This window comes from Agrilus planipennis, unplaced genomic scaffold (assembly GCF_000699045.2).
Source record: "Agrilus planipennis isolate EAB-ADULT unplaced genomic scaffold, Apla_2.0 scaffold49, whole genome shotgun sequence".
Lineage (NCBI taxonomy): Eukaryota > Metazoa > Arthropoda > Insecta > Coleoptera > Buprestidae > Agrilus > Agrilus planipennis.
This window is the reverse complement of record NW_020438913.1, coordinates 824,448-830,492: the sequence shown is the minus strand read 5'-3', so window position 1 is coordinate 830,492 and position 6,045 is coordinate 824,448. Positions and strand designations below refer to the sequence as shown.

The window sequence follows — 6,045 nt, the reverse complement described above, 5'->3', positions numbered from 1 at the left end:
AGTAATCTAATCTAGGTCTACCTCTACCCCTCCTAACTCCTGTTTCTGCCTCTAATATGTCTCTGACTAGACCTTCATGCCTGAGAAGGTGTCCTACCAACCTATCTCGTCTATTTTTTATTGACTTCCACAGAGTCCTCTGTTTTCCTATTCTTTCTAATACCTCTTCATTTCTAACCTTTTCTACCCACGATATCCTCATAACCCGCCTATAACACCACAAAAGAAGACCTGAATTAATAATAATCTTTGCATTTTCCTAAAACTAGAACATCTCGCATCCCTATATGTAATCTAATATAGGTCTACGTCTACTTCTTACTCCTGTTCTTGCTTCCAATATGTCTCTAGCGAACCCTTAATGTCATTTCGGCTGATGATGGTAATTTAAATGAATAGTGCGAGTTGCTTTTAAGTATTAGGAGAATAATAGCATGAGAATCTTCTCAATGGCATGGTAGTACTTCTTGGTCCTTGGTACTCAATATGGCGAAAGTTGTAAGTCTTCTACAGTCTCAAAAAATGAAATAGGAATAGAAGCCCTTCTTACAATGTACGGCCCGAGCCCTATATGTATAGTTAGAATGTCCAAAATTGGCATAGTCCGTAATAAAACTGTCGCATTCACTTTCTTCTTCTAACTAACTAGACTAGAGCGGCTGTTGAAAGAACGTATACTTCTACTTACGACAGGCGTTGTAGGGAATATTGTAAACATAGAAAAGAGATGTCAGGTAGGAATTGCAGCGGACACAAATAAAGAAAAAGAAATAACATTACACCAAAATTCATATGTAACAGAAAGAGATGCATGTTGTCAGCATCGGACTTTAAAGAAAATCCAACATACTCAGGAATTTGTGCAAATGACTACAGTTCAAAGTGGAAACAAAAAATAAGATTGTCTCAACAAATCTACATCAATTTTTTAAAAACGGTAAATGAAAAAATGACTTATTCTTCACATACTTACTCCATTAATTTTTTGGTCTTTTATATAATTCAGAATCGAGTTTCCATGCGATCCGAAAAAGCGCGGATTAAATAATTAAAAATGCAGTGGTAGTCTTAAATTTGTCCCCGTTTTTACTGTTGACTTTTTTTACCAGTTTCAAGCTCAAATTTCCCAAGTGTATTCGAAGCGTTTTAAAGGGAATACAAGAGACTTTGTGTGACAATTTGTCACAATGGCCGAAACTTCGGGCTGTCTTGTCTACTATACCTCGGGGACACAGCAATTGTCAAAACAACAGACAAAAGTTCTTTGTGGATAGTCGACGTTAACACGCTACTATTTACTTAGCATTGTATAGTTTAATGTTTTGTCAAGAAAACTGAAAGCAGAAGCAGATAAAATAATTAAAATATAACCATCGTTTTTATACGTACCTACATGGTTTCGCCGCTTTATTAAATGTTTTTTTTACGAACTTTTTCAAATCAATAATAAGCTCTAACTTATTCTTACAATAAGTTCACAATGAATACTACAAGTGATTCATCAAACCAAGAAGTTTGGTGTTTTTGTAAAGTCAATTAATTTCGACTTGACTTAAAAATCATATCCTTCAAAAATTGACTCCTTATTTGACTTGACTTGGTTTCCAGCGTTACTACTAAAATCGATGTTGGTACTTTTAACTAGTTGATATTACTTGTTATCGACCCAAATCGATATACACACGCTATTTATTTTTTTAAATATGAAGAGTTTAAATGTTTCGGGGGATATCATCAAATCAAGTGCCATAGGGGAAGATGCAATATTTCATGAGTTAGAACGTGGAATATTAGAACAATGAGTCAAGCAGGGAGTTAAAAAATTTGAAAGTTGAGATGAATAGACTAGAATTGGGTATAGTAGGCATTAGTTACAGAGGACCCTATGGAAATGAATAAGGAATAGGCGAGATAGGTTGATAGGAAACCTCAGGCATGAAGGGCTAGCCAGAGACATATTAGATGCAGAAACAGGAGTTAAGAAGGTTAAAGGTAGACCTAGATTACGTTATTGTTCTCTAATAGTTAAGGATGTGGGATGTTCTAGTTTTAAAGAAATGCAAAGATTAGCTCAGAATAGAAAAAAGAGGAAGTGCGTGTTCAATCAGTTTTAGGATTAACGATCTTATGAAGATGATGATGAATTGTTAGGGTCTAATGCAAGTGTAAGACTTTTTTTTCAAAAAAAAAATACGACCAACAATACAAACACATGGACAGTTTGCGCACATTTTAAATTTGGGTGTATGATTCGGTACTTGAAGAGACAGAGAATACAACGATAACGTTAGACAATGATATAATGGTTGATGAGCTGTTTGCGGATTTCGAAAAATTTTCTCAAATATGTGAACCTAATAGTAGCTATCTAAAACTTGATGTCATGAAATGATCAAATAATTTTGAAAAAATCAAGTCGACGTAAAGAATTATTTTATTCTTCAAATATTCGAAACGTCTGCTTGACTTCAAATTAAAACAAGTTAAGTAGTTTGAAAATAAAGTGAAGCAGTGGATCCCTAAACGTTTTGATACCACCGACCAAAATTTTACCAAAAATCGGAACGAAGTCAAATGTAGACTTTCGCTGACCTGATTCGAGTCGAAAGACCGTTGGAGTTGTTTCCTAACGTTTCACTAGCACGAGTGACGACCTTCTTCAGAAGTCCTTCCATTTCCAACTCTGGATGTGAACGCGAAGAAGCTCGCCACTCTACAATGTTTTATTTGTTTCGATTCCACAGAGTTCCATTTAAATTTATTGTGCTATAATTTTGTCGTTTTTGCCTCAGACACGTTTCGTTTCGTTTTTAGAAACATATTTATGCTGCATTAACAATTAGCATCTGCTTTTAATTTCTATGTGCTACCTTATCGTCTTTCACTTCCGCTTAATGCCATCGTATAGGGTTCAGATTAGTACGTGACGTTGGTTATCGATTTATATTGCATACAACGATTCATAGTACCACCGTGTCGTTCGACATCTGAAGCGAGACGTGCATTTAGAGTTTTATTTGCCATCTTTTTCGAAGAAGACAGCTGCAATGTTTAACAATCGGTTTCTCAAACTTCCTACATCAAACAACACTTATATGGGTACTCGCATACCAAGTGGATAACACTAATTCTGTGATACGTAAATATATACCATTTGATTTTAGAAATGTTAATTAAACGATAATGTATAAATAATTTTGTGACTTTTATAAGTAGGGAACTCGATAGTCCATTCCATCGCTTTTGGTGGATAAATCGTTTTTGGAGGACAAGTGGATTCCTCGGCATTTTTTGTTTTATTTTCTATATGGCAATTTCTTGTTCTTCATTGAATTATGTCCCACTAGCTGTTAACCAAATCGTCTACATCTTCGAGGGTTTAATTTTGAAAAGGAATCCATATCTCATTATTTAAACGTTAAAATCAGCACGTGATTTCTGAAAGTAGATAACTCGATAGTCCAATTCATCGTTTTTTGAAGACAAATCGTTTCTGAAGGACTAGTGCATATCCATAGGAGTCGCTATCTGAGGGTTGTTTGGGTCACTCATACCCGGTCGACAGATTGACTATTCGTTTGTAAGGGGTGTTATATATTTATCGACGGTCAACGCGCAGCAGCGTAAACCGCATGAATTGCACGTCGTGTAACCGCATCCTTATTTTTGTAAAACGTGTGAGTAATAGACAACGAGACGCGACACGCTTCGATTATATCGCAAACTCTATTTTACACCTTTGAGGGTTTAATTTTGAAAAAGAATTAATTTCTCATTAATTAAACGTTAGAATCAGCGGTTGATTTCTGGAAATAGGGAACTGGGTAGTCCAATCCATCGCTTTTTGGGGACAAATCTTTTCTAAAGGACAAATACATCCCTCTGTCTTTTTTTATTATGTATCTGATGATATCTTGTCTTCATCTTCCTGAATTATGTATGTCCCACTAGCTGTTAACCAAAAGGATCGTATACATTTATCGACGGTCTAGGCGCCGCCGCGTAAACCGCATGAATTGCGCGTTGTGTAACCGCATCCTTATTATTATAAAACGTGTGATATAAATAGATAGTAATAATCAACGAGACGCGACACAACGCGACGGGTGCTTCGATTTTGTCTACGATAACGTAATAAATAATTATTACGGTCTTCATGTTCGATTTCATAACAGTAATCAATAACAATCGACGTCGTTGTTCCGTTGTTCGTCAACAGTAACGACAATGGAAGTAGCATTTAACAGTGCGTTTTTGTAACTGAAACGAATAACACACAAGCACTAACAGCAGCAGCACAACACCACCTCAGCACACTGTTGTGACAATTTTATGAACAATTGGTCCAGAACGTCAACGGTGGGCGTAATTATTGTACAAGTGTCGTGGTGTTTGTATTAAATTCGTGACTAGTAGTGTCAAATGTATTTTTTGCAATGACGAAGAATAGTCAACAAACGGTGACATTGAAGAAAACCCTTTTTGTCACCCTTAGCCGCACCTTCCGAGCCAAAAAGAAATTGAAAAGGTAAGAAAAATACGATTTTGAGAAGATGTGTTTTGAAATTTTAATTGACAATACAAGGCCAAAATCTATCAATTAATTTTTTGGTGTTCTACAAATGCCATGTAGGTTAATACACTAAATCAAAAGAACTATAAAAAAGTAAGAGCATTGTTTGTAATGTATTTATTATTTATAATTAGGTGGTTGATTAAGTTTGGTCGTGGAACGTATGCAAAACTTTGAAACACGATAAACAAAGATTTAATTATTTTCGGAAAAATTGTAATCATTTCTGTTCCCGTAGGAGTTAATCTTATTTCTTTTACATGACTTTAGTTTTAAATTCTTTTCATTAATTAACAAAATTATTAAGAAGAAATAAGATAATGTTATTTATAAAGTATCTACTAACTATTACGAAAAGTATAAATTGAATGTTCAATTCGTAACCTCTCATTGTGCTAGTTTGTTATTAGTACTGCCCATGATGTACCTATGCACGCTTCATTGATGGCAAATAGCCTAGCATTCAGCAGAATTAATAGTCGAAGGTCTCAGGTTTCAATTTTTATTAATGATGAATTAAATAGGTTATATTATTTTTAACTTTCTGCTTATCCACACATTACAACAATATTATAAGTAAATATTTTAATAATTGAATCATCGGTTTGTCGGGATTGCTGCAATCAAGTGAAAACATTTTCTTTCTAAGAATCATAGAAGGTTGGAAAAAAAATGAGGAAAGTAAGTGTACGAATAATTTTTACACAGGTTTCCAACGCAATAGATTGATCTGTAAATTCGTTTGGATTATTTCTGTTTCGATAAAATATATTATGGGTTATGATTTTAAACAAGCAATAATAATTGTGAAATACCCCATACTATGTATTTATTTATATTTCTACAATGAATGTTGCCGAGGAAGGTAGAAGGACAGTGGCGTATGCTTTCCATAAAATTTGCTTCCGAATGATTGTTATCTATTACTTAAAATTATGATGTGTGCACGCTCCGACCTTAAGTCGGATCGAGATACGTTTTCTGCATTAGATTCTTCTACAAACTTTATGAACATAAAAGATCAATTCATCTTCAAAAATACATCGCTGCATAAGAAAAATGCAGTCTTATAAGTGCATTGCGAAGTTGTTATAAAAAAAATTTGCAACTCGGTCAATAATGATAGAAATAAATCAAATTTTGTTACTCCTAGGTTTTGAAAATTTTGAAGAACATAAATATGCATTTGGCAACGGTCTTCAAGGTACCTGGGGTCTAGGGCGACCATCATACGCGTCGTCTCTAAATGTTATGTTTTAAATTTAATAAAAATCAATTGAGATTAGCTATTCGTTGGTTTTAAGGGTTAATGAAACACGAATATGTAATAATCGACGACAGCATACCATAAATGTTTAGATGAAAATTGTTTAGAAAAAATTTTGTAGTGATTATTTTTAAAAACATGCTTCAAATATTTATAAAAAAAATATTATATATCTCTTCATTTCTAACCTTTTCTACCCACGATA

At 34.1% G+C, this 6,045-nt stretch overlaps 1 protein-coding gene across 19 annotated transcripts in view; it reads left to right on the top strand.

Moving 5' to 3' along the window:
• The window catches only part of LOC108733410 (disks large 1 tumor suppressor protein), a 436,917-nt gene that overhangs the window by 413,874 nt on the left and 16,998 nt on the right, over positions 1 to 6,045 (top strand). The window lies entirely within an intron of this gene.